The sequence below is a fragment of the Vanessa atalanta genome, chromosome 13 (assembly GCF_905147765.1).
Source record: "Vanessa atalanta chromosome 13, ilVanAtal1.2, whole genome shotgun sequence".
Classification (NCBI taxonomy): Eukaryota; Metazoa; Arthropoda; class Insecta; order Lepidoptera; family Nymphalidae; genus Vanessa; species Vanessa atalanta.
The window spans coordinates 2,266,570-2,282,240 of NC_061883.1; the positions used below are offsets into that span (position 1 = coordinate 2,266,570).

General features: G+C 33.3%; 1 non-coding gene across 1 annotated transcript; it reads right to left on the reverse strand.

Moving 5' to 3' along the window:
* Positions 1-7,824: 7,824 nt before the first annotated feature.
* Positions 7,825-7,940, reverse strand: LOC125068554. The gene has a single exon (XR_007119782.1). It is a non-coding gene; the product is annotated as a U6atac minor spliceosomal RNA (small nuclear RNA).
* Between the last annotated feature and the right edge of the window lie 7,731 nt (positions 7,941-15,671).

Here is a 15,671-nt window from a genome sequence, read left to right on the forward strand (position 1 = left end):
TTTTATTTTATTTATTGATTTAAAAAAAAATATAGGTCATTTTGGAAGTTTCTTAATGCGGCTTACAGTAAAGTAAACTGGAAAACATTGTGATGTAAGGAAAAAGCGTTATAGTTATATGAAGGTGATCTTTATCTCTCTGTCTCTTTCTTTTATATACGGTTTTATTTAAAATTATGTTTTGTCTTTGTTTTGATTCACATGGGATCTTTAACAAAAAAATTTTCATTGTCATTTGGTTATTCTCAAACTTTGTTAATTATTTTCATTGTATGTTTTACTCAATGAATAATTTATAACCAGAACACATCTTGTTTTTTTTTTTATAATAATAATTATTATTTTCCCATGCGAAGTCTGGTCGCGCGGCTTGTACAAAATTAAAATACATAAAACATTTTCAAACAATGATAAGAAATGTTTTTCAACAAACTTCATTCTGCTCGTGTGTTATCAAAGCCGTGTGAGCACAATTTGCTAGAAATTTACTGTTCTTTGTGAGATACTCTCAGACTAGTTCATGCCAAGTCGCTGGGAAAATTTCAATGCAACTGCCAACGCTAAATGAAAATTTCGATAAAAAGCGGACGCAGAAAACGTGCAATAATGACGTTTATAGTTTTTTATTATCTGAATAACTAAATACAATACAAAAAATAAACGTCTATATTTATAAATTTTAACTTATTTTTCTTCGTTGAAATTTTGTGTTACAACTTTCTACAGAAATATTTTTCGTATAGTTGTGTTGATTGATACGATCAAGAACTTCGTATTTCATGAAAAGTTTAAGTTTATTTGGGCAAACCCATCTTAACAACAATGTCATAATCCCATCTAACAGGACCCCTCTCTCTATTCTCGAATGCCCTAGAGCCCTGGGATAGGCTAAGATTGTCCTGCCAATATCAGTGGTAGTAACCATTTACCACCATTCAGTCCATTTGTTAAATGCACATCTATTTTAAATAAAAAAATGTATAATTGTTCATAAATACATTAATTACTTTATTTTTAAAGTATCGACTCTTTAACAGTTTCAAATTACGACAAATGCTTACGACACATTATTTCGTTTTCTATTTAATTAAAAAACACGCCTTAATATCGCATATTGCCAAATCATAATGTTAGTATCAAGAAAAACAGACGAAGAAATGGAAACACAAATAAACACAGTGAAAAAGAATTCCAAAATCGAATTAACAAAGAAAATGGCAAAATATTTACAATTTCCTAATATTCATCTTGTATATTCGTATTGACAACGGAGAACGTTACAAAACTACGTCACTTCACTTCATTAAGCATCGAGCTGAACTAAATCGTAAAAGAAAAAAGTAACCATTCACGACTTTGCCTTTTGCTCTTGAATAACGAAGCAAAACGTTATTAAAAATCCGCTCAATGAGAAAATCTAGCCTTTCGTAAGCATTTTTTACCACCGATCACATACAAGAATACGCTGCTATTCCTTTTTTTAATTGTACATTTTAATATATATTTTAAAATAATTAATCTTGACTTATAACATAGATGCGAGATAGGGGAACAGGCAAATGTACCATATGATGGTAATTGGTCACCACCGCCCATAGACACTAGCCTCATACATTGGCACATTGGATACACATGTGGCACAATTTCGTTGAAATTAGACACATGCAGCCTGCATGTTTCATCAGGTCACGTCCTCACGATGTTTTCCTTCACCGCCGAGCATGAGATGAATTTTAAACACAAATTAAGCACATGAAAATTCAGTGGTGCTTGCCTGGTTTTGAACCCGCAATCATCGGTTAATATGCACGCGTTCTAACCACTAGGCCACCTCGACTTTCTTAATCGGATATATAAACCTCAAATTAAACTATAAAGAAAAATACGTTAAATAGAAAGAATAAGAATCCTCAATGTAGTCTCATATACGAGGGCCTAACATTTTAGTTAATATTATTAAGTTATTTTATTTTATTTTATTATATAGTTAGTTTATTTTATTCCTAAGGTTGGAAGCGCATATAATAATGTTTAATATTTGTACGAGGCCAAAGTCTACAGGCAGTGGTGACCACCACCAGCTGGTTCATTTGCCCAGGGAGATCCCTGTCTATATCATAAAAAAAAAAAAACAAATCTACTTTCGCTTTAATAATATTAGTTTAAGATTAATATTTTAAAAAGTACAGTTAAAAACCGGATTAGTGAAAACCGGAGTGGATATTGGAATGTAAAAACCAGCCTTAACGATGAAATCAATTGATAGTTATTACAGAGAAAAATCACTGATCTTCGAAAATAGGCTTCGCAATCAATCGAGTACAATTCAATGCAAATCCATGGCAGAAAATTGAAACTTAATCCCTCATTCTTCACTCGGAACTGCTTAACTCGTAATAAAGCCACCGTGGACTGCTTCAGTTACGAGATGGGAATTATGCGATTTATTCACGTTTGCAATTTCAATGTGGTTTTTAACACACAGATTATGATAAATGAAACATCAACAAGATTCGTTGTTTATTACCGGAAAACGAACACGAAAATAAATCTTAAGGTGACGAACCTTTTCTTACCCTGACTGTACAACTTCAACACAAGGCTCCCGTCTGCGTCAAGTCAATTCTTCCTTCTTGTAAAGTAATGATTTCATAGAGCTTGTAAGAGTCTACTTAAATATAATATACTTTTTTTATTAAGGTAAGCGCAATTGAATAATGTCACTAAGACTGTTTCTATTTAGAAGAACAACTAACGAATATTATTTTTGACTTGGAGATTAGAATGTAACGCACAATGGAGATATTATACATAATTTTTTTTATTTTTAATCCCTTGTTTCTTAACTTTTCGTTATGCCAACCGGTTTATGTGTTCCCTGAAAAAGCTAACCAATTCATTAATCGTAAAGAAAATCTATAATGTGCGGTTGCTTTAATTCTTCAACTCCCGCTAATGGACGGAGCTTGTGATATAAAATACATAAAACTTATAAAATATTGTACGTGAGGAATCCAAGTTCGATAAAAATGAAATTTCATTCCTCTCGCGACTGTAGGAGAAATTGTATAAAGATCTGTCTTACGGTTTGCGTTTATTTTTATTGCAGCCTTTGGAATATTCTTAAGAATGTAATGTTCTTGATGAACTAGTGACCCAGCTGGTTTTGCTTAGACGATTTTTACTAATATATTTATGTATTTTTTATTGGAGTTATAAAATTATAATTGTGCTCTTTTTCTCTTGTATGAATTTTCGATTATGGCAACGTTACTTATCAATTTACTATATATTGTTAGTAAAGTTTAAAAATCTATTTATTTTTTATTTTATTAATATTTAAGTAGGTTATTCTTCACACCCCGTTTTATAATATTCTGAAACGCAATAAAATTTTATGCAAACCTTAAAACTGATCGAACCTGATTTTAAAATTGATAATCGTAGATTTTTTTTAAATACTGACAAATTAACTGAATAGTTTTATTCGGAAATATCACATAGACCTTACGAGTGAACAGATGAATTAATAATGAAAATAGTTTAAAATCAAATTTTGGGATGTCATTGTCATTTGTCCACGCTTCTCAAGTTTCAGAAACATTGGTCAATGTTAAACTTCGTTAATCTATACGCCCATTTCGTCATCTAACACCGACCATGACTATTCAGATTAAAGTTAATTTGACTTTAAAACTGACTTTGTGAAAGGAAATATTTATACTAATTAAGTATTCGTTCAATGTGTTACTTATTCGATAAGAATTATGCAACATTGTGAAAATGTAACTTAACTACAGTTGCCGTACAGCTATTTTTGGCATCGGATCTTCATAAATTAAATGAATAAATATTGGACAACATCACACACATTACTCTGATCCCAATGTAAGTAGCTAAAATGGAAATCAGAAGTAACGACGGTACCACAAACACACAAACCCGAGACAAAATAGAAAACTAATGAACTTTTTCTACATCGACTCGGCCGGTAATCGAACCCGGGACCAAATAATTAATATGAATTAGGAAAACGGCAGGATTTACTAGTATGTCATATACATAATTGACTGCCTCTTGTACCACAGATCCCGAGGTTCTGTTTTCAAAAACACCAGATCAGGCCAAAAAAAGCTATTGGGTTTTTCTGTTAAAATAATCTCAGTTGTTACAGAGAATCTTTTCCGGCTTCATTACGGAGTCTATTCTCATGCTTCGGAAAAGACGTAAAGCCATTGGTCCTGCGCTTATCGACAAGTTATTAATAGTACAGACTAAAAATAAATCGCTGTCACGAAACGCCTGCTAGGGGTGAACGATGTTGGTGATTATTGAATAAAATAATAATTTAGAAAATCAATAATTAAATATGTTTATAAAAATATATTTTGTTTACTACTTTAACAATATATAACAACGATTTATATACCCAGTATACGCGTCACGCAACCACAAGGGAGTAGATAGTTCCGTGGCGGAAACGGGGTCATGATGCCATATTGCTATCCCGTCTACGAGTCGGTCTCACCGCCGCCATTGTTTCACATCGAAAACGATAACTACAATTTTGATCGCTATTTGGACAAATGTAATTGAAGCATAACGAAAATACAAGCATGATCCATCCCAAATACTGCGACTACACTAGGTATATACCCTGTTCTAGTTAACTTGATCTTTTTGACAGACGGGCTAGTGATGAGAAACAGAAAATATAACATATATAACAGTCGATGGAACGATGGAATGCATAATTCAAATTAGAATTTTTTTATTTTTTTTTTCTAAAAATAGTTATGCTAGCTAATGAGACCCCAACCAAAAGGACCCCGTTCGCAACAATAACTTAACAATGATCTTTAATAAGGATTTTTGTAATCGATATTTGTAGCAGTTACTGCCTGTTATTCGCGCCCCGATGTAACATTGTACAAGCGTCTATTATTTTCAGTGTTTCTATTAAAATTTTACTTTGAAGCAATAATATATAATAGAAAAAGTCATACAATTTTTAAAATCATTAAATTGAGAAAATAATATGTTCGTCATTGCAAAGTTATGTCGATCAGAAAAATTTACATCTGTCAAAAAGATCAAGCTATCTTCTACAGGGTATAGTAACTACACATTTCCTTTGTCGTAGTTTTTTCAATTAATATTGACTTACTTTACTAAGGCTTTGTGCAAGGCTTTGTTCAAGCCTATTTGGGTAGTACAACCTGCTCATCATATATTCTATCACCAAACATCCAGTGTAACTAAAGGCACGAGGGACTTAATATCTTAATTCCTAAGGTTAGTTGCACATTAGCGGTATAAGTAATGGTTAATATTTCCTACAGCGCCAATGTTTATGGACAGTGGTGATCATCTGGTGTTCTATGTGCCTGTCGCCGATAACGTTTAGGTGATAGAGTAGTTCATTTGTTAATGCCCTGATAAGCCAGTTGACAGGACATGTGTATCCGAACTATAGATCAGGATCAAAACTGCGCAAGGACTATCCATCAACATAGAGTGAAACGCATAATCGAGCAAGGATCTTCTCTAAAAGATACAATACTGAAGCTGATTACTTATCTGATTCAGTAACCGAGACGGGATTTGTTTTGTAAAGTATTTTACAACAAAATTGTAATATAAAATTGCTCGTTCTAGAGAATTCGCAGAATACTATCGTGAAATATCAAAAGGTCATAAGCGACATTGACTAGCTATACATATTATAAAATAAAGTTGCGCCATCTGTACGCTTAGATCTTTTGAACTACGCAACGGATTTTAATGCGGTTTTCATGAATAAACAAACTGATTCAACGGGACGGTTTACATGTAAAAGTTGCTTTTAGGGTCTTATTGTACCAGTGTGAAGCCGGTACGGGAAGCTAGTAATAATAATAACACATACAATATAATAACTGCATGAGAACATCTCATGATAAATGAGATACGAAGTGAGTTCTTACTGAATAACAGTAGTGTAGATTAAAATAAACAGTATACATTTAAAAATGTCTCTCGCTCCATCCGTACGTTGCAAGCATGCAGAATGGATCCAATATCGCTTAGAAACGCAGGGCGCTAACCCAATAGTGTCAATCGGAATGTCTAATAACATTCAGTTAAACCAGTTCATTCATAGTCATGGGATATACGCTCTTATTGCTAAAGCTAAAGGGTCGTTATAGCGATGATATAATTAATATCGCGATAATTATCTTTAAATACTGTTCTAAGGAAATAGTATCTGCCATTCTTATTATTTATTTGAAGATTTTCTTCACCGCAGAACTCGATAAGCCTTCAAAACACAAATTAAGTATTATCGAGGAAGTGCTTACTCGTATCGCTCGTAACGATTAAGCACTTATGTGAAAAAATAGGCTGAGGGCCGAGATGGCCGAATGGTTAGAACGCGTGCATCAATTGTAAAAAACACATTGGTAAAGAGGATTCGATGCAAGATTATATTGATGATAAAAAGCGTGGAGTTAATGCTTGTTGACTTCCATGCAGGAGACATAACATACATATATAATTTGTATTTAACTAACATGACTGTATTTTTAGATGTTGAAAAAGAGTAACTACTGAGTTTCTTATCGGTTCTTCTCGGTAGAATCTACATTCCGAATCGGTGGTAGCTTTACTTTAAATAGTTTGTTAAATGAAATGATTCAAAAGTGCTTGTAAAAGCCTACTTGAATAAAGTATATTTTGATTTTAGAACAACGTCAGTGCTACATATAATCTAATCATCGGACTTCACTCAATTACAAAAATATTCTGTGCCCTATTGGTTACTAAGAGCTAATCGAAGAATTATATATTTTGTCACATAACATGGTCGTCCCGGGACCAATGTGTGGAAAAAAATCTGTCATATTCTAAACAAAACGAAGCACACCGTCTAAGGGCATATTTAATATGCACAAGAACAAACGCTTAACGAATTGTTTGACTATACCTTGTTTGGTTTTTCTTTACATCCTGTAGACTTCTTCTTCTTCTTCTTGCAACTGTATAAAATCTCGACATAAATTCCTAGGCGTTTCATTGTTTCTATATATATTTTTTAAAACGCTTCCACTGTGTTTTTTTTTAAATAAATTTAGAACGGCATTCAAGTAAATAGGCCTGTATTAACTGCAACGTACCTTCTACAATAGGATGCAAGCTCCTCAAACGTATTAGCTTCTACCATGTGTATTTCGCAAGCAACTTGTTTAATTAACCATTCAACTAACAGACTAGCCATTTTGCTAAACAACCTGGTTAAACCAGCTTCCTGATTGGCATTCGCCAATGTATCTTCCGTTAGTGGAATTGGGTAATTTTCTTTAGCTAATCAGCCTTTGATTGATCAGCACCGCTTAGTAAAAAGGTTAGACTGATCAATGAATGGCTAATTGAACTAGTTACCTGCGACATATTTATAAAATGGCATGGCTGTAACTGCCAACTTCCATCGAGAGTACATGTCTGCGTATTTTTATTTCTTGTTATAATGGGTCGCTTCTCAAACTCGTAACATTGGGAAAATCTATCACAATTTGTATAGAGAATTGGTGAACGTGAAATTCCATCACGATATTTTCCTTTAATGACGTGATATATTTTATCATAAAAACCAATCAAGTTCGTGAAAACTTAGTAGTTCTTGCCCAGATTTTTTCCTACGTTTAAGATTATGTAATCTTAAATAAGATAAATTAGAAGATACATAATTTATCCACTGATCCATCTCAGTTCACATACAGATGATATCTACATAGATAGACCGAAAAGATAGAACGAAATAGCGAGCTACCAAAGAGAATCGGGGTAATGACTTAAAAATGCCGATTCGTAATAAACATCGCCAAATCATGTATAGACTGACCGAATACCATCCATCCTTGTCAAGGGGAGTGCTAACCGTCTCTCCTTTCAATAGACACGCCTGAATACCATCCAAACAATAACACCCCTAACCTAAGGAACACAACAAGCACATAGACCGAGTCAATTCAGAAGTCATCATCTACTGAAAATATGACAAAAATATTGAAGCACATAAGATGCACCAAAAACATTACATATTTGAAAAAATATACTATAATCATAACACGTATTATTTACAACAGATATATTAATGTATAAATATTTATACGTTTTTCTATTTAATATCCAATGGTTTTCGTTTAATCGTCTCCACCGATTGACTAACTGTGGTTTGCATTTTTTTCATGAAATATTTTAAATAACAAGCAATAAAACATGGATAGATTTTATTTTCATTTTAATTTATATATAAAAGATTTATAAGTCTTACATAATGACAATGAATATATCTAATAACGAAGTTAACCCTGTTGCATTCCATTGCTGGAGCTACCACGATGTAATAAATGGATATATACCATAAACCTTCAAAGAGAACTCTCCAAAGCTAAACCAAACCCGTCAAGCTCAGGCTATCCCCTGGCAGGAGAACTTCCTACACAGCATTTGCCGATCCACAATCTCTACTCAAGAAGTCTTCTGCTCCAATAATCTAATCCAAAAGTCCTCGCCTATAAGTTCTACACTATTAGAAAACTCAAACAATTCTTAGAAAATAAGCCAACCACGAGATCTATCATGGTTGGATCTGTTACAATTAAACAATAAAACAATACAAAAGCTCCATATTGATTTTAGGCATATTATTCTATCCAGTGATAGTACGGTTCACATTTTATCCGTGGTAATAAAATTATAACCATTGAATAATCATCAAACCACCGACTGAAATCCACGAGAACTATGACGCGGTCATTGCTCGTATATATAATTATAAACTGGGTATAATGAACTCGTAGTCGCTTCGTCAACACAACACTGACGGACAAATTAGCAACTAGACCGCATAGTAGTTAATTGCATTTCTAAATAATTCACGCTAAAATGCGCTTGTTTGCGATTTTCAACGAGAAAATTACTCAAACGACGCGACTTGTGTTAATTTTGCAACAAAATGATAATCAAATGAAAAAAATGTAATCGGTTCATTCTGATTCGTTTAAATTATTTGAATGTTTCATGTAGTTTTATTGTATTATAAGGACGTGTTCACCATGGACATTTCTTGGATGTTAAATGAATATTACGGCTTCAAATCAGGATATGTATAATTGAGTTATACTTGCTCGATGTTTATGTTCCGTCTCGTAGTAAGACGTTGTGAGTTAACCTGTATAATTGGACTTTAACATAATTATGTATATCAACTAACCCTGAAGCTTAGTAAAACAATTTAATTGTGGTATTTAAAAACTCTAACCGTACTATAACGATTACTGTATTTTATTCAATTTTTTACAATTTACTAAATTCCATCCGCTTAGAAGGAAAGGGCTTGAAAGGATGGTTAGGTTCCCTATGACCTTTTTTGTAAACCCTTTACAACGTGTATGTAAATGACATGATGATCACTTAAACATAATAAAGTCAACGGACTCGTATGCGTCTTTTAGATATATTTTATACTATGGAATACAACAACACTAAATATTGCTGTTCGGTAGACTAACTGACAAGTGGGTGGTACCAGCCCACCTGGGGCTGGCGTAAAGCCCTACCACGAAGTAGTGTTATAACCCTTTTTTCGTTCCATAATACCAATTTCAAACATACTACATTAGATAAGGGTATAGAATTAACGCTTTTAAATTGATGAGATATTTTACGAACACGTTTTAAAGACATACCGAAGAGTCAGAGTCGTGAAAGACCGGGATTATTATCAATTATATAACATCACGCTTAAAGAAGCGTAAAATTAATGAAACTCACATAACCAATATTAAATATCGGCGAAACCGACCCGCCCATTGAGCGATTAAACCTAATCCATCAGAATTAATTCAATAGAGGTTCTGTATAATGTAAACAATGGAATATAAATGGAAAAACCTTTCGTTCCATAAATGTTGGCACAAGAATGGTCGTGTCGATGATACAATAAATTCGAAAAATATAACGATTTTCAAATTTGGAATTATATAAAAAAAAATATATAGATTGCTTTGTTATTATATATACTGAGATAGTCATGTGGCTAGGACGCATGCATATTAACCGATAATATATAATACGGGTTCAAATCAATTTGTATTTATAATTCATCTCGTGCTCGGCGATGAAGATAGATATCGTGAGGAAACCTGGATTTATCTAATTTCAGAGATATTCTGCCACATGTGTAACCACCATTCCGTATCGGAGCAGCGCTGTGGAATAAGCTTCAAACCTACTCCTCAAAATAAGGCTTAGCCAGCAGTGGGGCAATAACAGGCGGTTACTTAAGTACTTCAGGTTATAGTCTATAAGACTAAGGAGGTCGATGAGATCGAGTGTAATCAGATATCCTTTTAGAGTATAATAGTATTCACGTCTTCAACAAATACACTGATCGATGGATTGTTACCAAAAAAATATGATGCTTAATTTGTTTTTATAATTCATATCGTGAAGTATAGTGAAAACTCATCAGGGTAGGTTCCACTCACTGAACATATATTCTACTACCAAGCAGCAATGTTACGTTTCCGGTTCACAATGGACATAACATTTTAGTTCCCAAGGTTATGGTGCATTGACGATGTACCGATTGCTTTGAGATGTCATCATACCAAACTTGTTTACACAGCAGGATGTAGTTGAATAATCTCGAACCCTTCTTCATAATGGGAGACTTTTAAGTAGTTTTTATATTTTCTATCGAGTAAATCGACTTCCTTCCATCCCCTTTCACAAGTCGCACTTTGGTGTTTAATTTCCAAATTTCCCAGCCGTTCAGACTTTACGGTTTAATAAGTCATTAAACGCAGACTTCGCTTACTCAGATTATCATATATACAGAGATTATCATATATCAGATATACAGAGAGTATCACAGACAAAAGCAAACCTGTGTAATCTTTCGTTACTCATCACGGTCCTGTTAAATTCTAAAAAAGATTCAGCCTTCGTTTTTTGTCACACCTGTCCATCTTGTTGTTGAAACACCGTCATTATAAACGACTTTATCAACAATGGTAAATAATTTATTTATTTATTTTTATTTTAAATACTTTATTGCACAACACATTACACTATAACTATAACTTGACAGTTATTGGGTATTAAAAAAAAAAGAAACAACAAATGGTGCGCAAAGGCGGTCTTATCGCTTATAGCGATCTCTCACAGACAACCTTTGGTGACAGAAGCTTAAGACGAGAACAGGTAAGTGCAGATAGAATGAGGAGATAATGAATATAATTTATGTACACTAACATTACAGTATAATAAACTACACATAACTACATCCAAATAATACACATATAGTAATATAATATATCAAAATATATATACATAAATATAAACTACATATTAATTCCTACTTGCATACATTCTTGAGATAAGGACAAATAATAGTTTTTCAAACGATGTTTGAAGATGGGCAAGGATTTCGATTGCCTAATATCGTTGGGTAGTGCATTCCAAAGTTTGACGGTTTTCACAGTAAAAGAGTTACTGTAAGTTTGTGTCCGGCTGCAGGGTGTTACAAGCTTGTTATCGTCACTAGAACGCAGGTTAAGTGTGTTGTCACACCCAAGAAATTTAAAGTGTTCTTTAAGGTAAGGTGGTGTATGTTCAACATGTAGTAAAGAGTAAAGAAGAGATAAGGCGTGCAAGTTTCTTCGAAGCCTGATTGGCAGCCATATATTATATAATATGCTATTTAACCGTCCGTAACATTGTCCGTATGTCACTATTCTCATTCGTCTAACAGACTTTAATCTATAATCTGTATCAAAAATATTTGATCGAAAATACTACGTATAAACTTTACTTATAGGACATCACCTTTTCTTGTATTCTATATTGAACTCCCTCCAATATAGGTTACAAGATATTAATTCCACTCAGATAAATTCTAACTTATATTTTCCTTTTAAAAATATTGATATTTTTCAAAACGCGACGGAATATCAATTCAGAATATTCGTCCGCTATCTGTAATATGCAATTCTAATATCGGTTCGGTAAAATAAAAGACATCAAAAATTTATATTACAATTCCTTCCCTCGGATCGCATTGTTGCATAATTTTTAACGGCAACGTGTTGTCTGAACGTTTTTAAATAAATTTATACTTATATTTTATTCATTCATATTAACATGTAAATTAAAGCAACCTCTAAATTTACTTTTAGGACTCACTACGTGTCTCATCTATAATGTACTATTATATATTATTTACTATTCATGTTTTACAATAATATTTTTTGTATTGTCAATTATTTATTAATTACCGCCTTCATGCCTTCATGTTTGACCTAAAGGTTGACTGGCAGTGATGCCTTTAGGCATTAAGTCCGCCTTTTGTTCCATTTACTTTGTGGTGGTCAATAAAGTCTTTAAATAAATAAATAAATAAACGAACAAACAAACAGACAAATAAATAAATAAATAAATTATCTATCTTATCTATATTAATATATATGGTTAAGATTTTTTTGTAACGCCTGGATAAACGACTGAACCAACCGATACAACTTATTCCAGTAGCGGATCTACTAAGCATAAGATTTTGATATATATATATAACACCGCAAAAATTGTCAAATATAATACATACCTCACACAGGTGTGTAATATGATATATAAACACACATTGAATCAGACTCTGAGAGTAGGAGACACTCATAATCTGTTTGAACGGCAATCTGACAAGACTATTATGCCTGAACTCTGAACTCTTCTGAATGAGGTACCGGCTCAACATGCTTTCCGATAGACGAAATATCAACTCTGCCAATTTCTGAGCTCCATGCTATTGCTGTAAATTTCTTGATATAAAAACCCAATAACTTTTTTTAAATTACCTCAGAATCTTCAGCCTTTATATGCAACCAGTATACTTATGTAAGTAATTATAAGAAATATATTTATTTAATTATTATTTAGGCTGTGAATTCAGTAGATATACAAGTTACAACTATAACTAGAATAATACAATACAAATTATGATCGCGTGGAATGGTAGCATTTCCCTGATGAATTGCAATTCCGATACTCTTTGCGAAAAATCTCCTCCCGACCTCCTGTAAAATGTATCAGCGAAATTATTTTTAAATGCGCTATATCGAATGAGACAAAATTATATTATCACGGCATAATTTCTCGTTTTTTAGTGGCATAGCATTCAAGCTGTAATGTTTGAATGCTGATTTTTTTCGGCGCGGCACTCAATTTTAAGGGAGACTAGCCGATTACGAACGACATTTTATTGTGCACAAGTGTGTGGGCAAACACCGATGCACTGTTCTGTCAGTGTCATAATCGGATGGGATGACAAAACCCACACGACCAACCGCAGTACTAACGGCTTACGAGGCTTGTAAGTGTAAACATAAACGGTTTAAGGACCGATTAGGAATGTAAAAAGTCACAGGATCGATCCTAACCCCTTGGGCTATTGTTGTTACCACTCTTAAGAAAAGTTTTAGGTTTAAATGGAGCATATAGCATATGGCATATGGCATATCAGCAATTCCTTATAATGGGGCATTACTATTATTAAAAAAAAACTTGACTGGAAATCTTGATTGACTAAAAAATCCAATGAAAAACAATCCAAATTTAATGTTGGGATGCACCCAAAATCTCTGGATGTGCAGCCTTATATGTAGCATGTATGTAGACGTATACAGTACAAGTTATTATGAAACAACTATTATACTGCTCCGTATAAACATTTCATATCTCTATAGTACTGGGTAATACGCTACTTAATGCGTTATGACTTTCTAGTTCTGATTGCATTCTTCGCGTATATTATTTTTGCTAAAGTTTCAATATGGAACTCCTGTATAAACAATCCTAATATAATAACCTTAAGTAAAAGAAACAAAATAAAGATCCTTAGATCTTTATTCTGTTTCTAATATTATGATGTAACTGTTATAACATAAAATAAGTTAGAAGCATATAAATATTGTATAACATAAAGTATTTTCACATCAAAATGATTATGTCCTCCTGACCTGGTTCCGGCGACAGCGAATCTCAACGACAAAGCAACTACGCAGGATTACAATGCACTAGAGTGCACACTATATTCTTAAGAGTGTAAACTTTTATTATTACTATGTTATTGTAATGAGGGATTATAATCCGACCCAAATAGAGAGTAATTAGGCACAAGACTACGTGACTTAATATTATACTGTCATTTTGAATCACCATTTGCTACATTATCATCAAAAAAAATTACACAGATGATTGCCCTGGAATAAAACCAGGTCCTGAGCAAACTTAGATGGGTTTTATGCCCAAAAATCCCCTGTGAGAACCATTCTGAAACGGATCGAGAGACTGCGGGTCCATTTCGCATATCTCCTAGCTGATGTGTGTTTGAGAGGGCGTAACCAGCGACTAGAATAACAAAGCAGTTAAATTATAACCATTACGAACATTATTGTATATTTAACAGACTGTCAACGACCTACCCCAGAAAACTAGCAAGGAGGCTAGCTAGAGGAGCACTTAGCCACATGAGCAAACGATATGTGATGCTCCTAAAAATTACGGAGTGGATATCACTGGTTTCTTAGTGGGTATACCGACGCATTTACCGTAGGGGAGTCACGTATAACCAACCCCCCAAACCCAACTTATTGTTAATAAAAAGCGTTTCTCCAGTGAGGTAAAAATAAAAGACTATCAACCTACCTTTCCACAATAACTAATATTATACGTACAGCTATGCGCCACTACAACAACCTTTTTAAGTTTAATATCAGTTGTAATTATTATCTTAGTAATTTAATTATTACTAGTAAAATTAAAGAATAAATTAGCGGTCGTACAGTGCAAAGTGCACACTTCAGCTGTTGAAAATCACTATCATGCACATTACTGGGAATTAAACGAGGGACACAGATCAACTTGTTGATAGAGGTAACAAAATATAATTAAATATAAAACTTTCAGAGTCCTGTGTTGTCATACCAAAATTATATTCTAAGTTATAAATAGTAAAAGTGAAAATTTAGATATAAACATTATTATTTTACTTTATAGTAGAACTTTGTGCAAGATCGTCTGGGTATGTACCACCCACTCATCATATATGCTACCACCATACAGTTATACTTAGTATTATTGTGTTCTAATTTGAAATGTGAGTGGCGCTGTGTAACGACACGCATAACAGCTTAGTGCCTAATATCGATGGTGCATTGGCAACGAGAGAAATATTTCTTTCGGTCATGACTACAATCCATCACATGGCAAAGCCCGTCAGCTTACCTTTTTAAAAAAATATATATATTTTCATTTTCATCGACTGTTTAATTTATAGCACCAAATTATTTTAGTTAGACAATTTACTCTTCCTTTTATTTATTTACTAAATGTAAACGAATGAATGAATCTTTTATAATAAGTCACGTTCACCTAAAGCAGAGACTACAAAAAATATAATCTACATCCTTCACAGTCAATACGCAGCCGAGGTCTAAGATGTTACGTCACTGTAATCACACTTGCTCTGAGTGAACATTTGTTCCGAATACCATAATACAAATAACCAGCCCAGTCATGCCTTCACAAACCCCTTACGCCGGTCATAACTCGACTGCCACTTCAAACTGGAG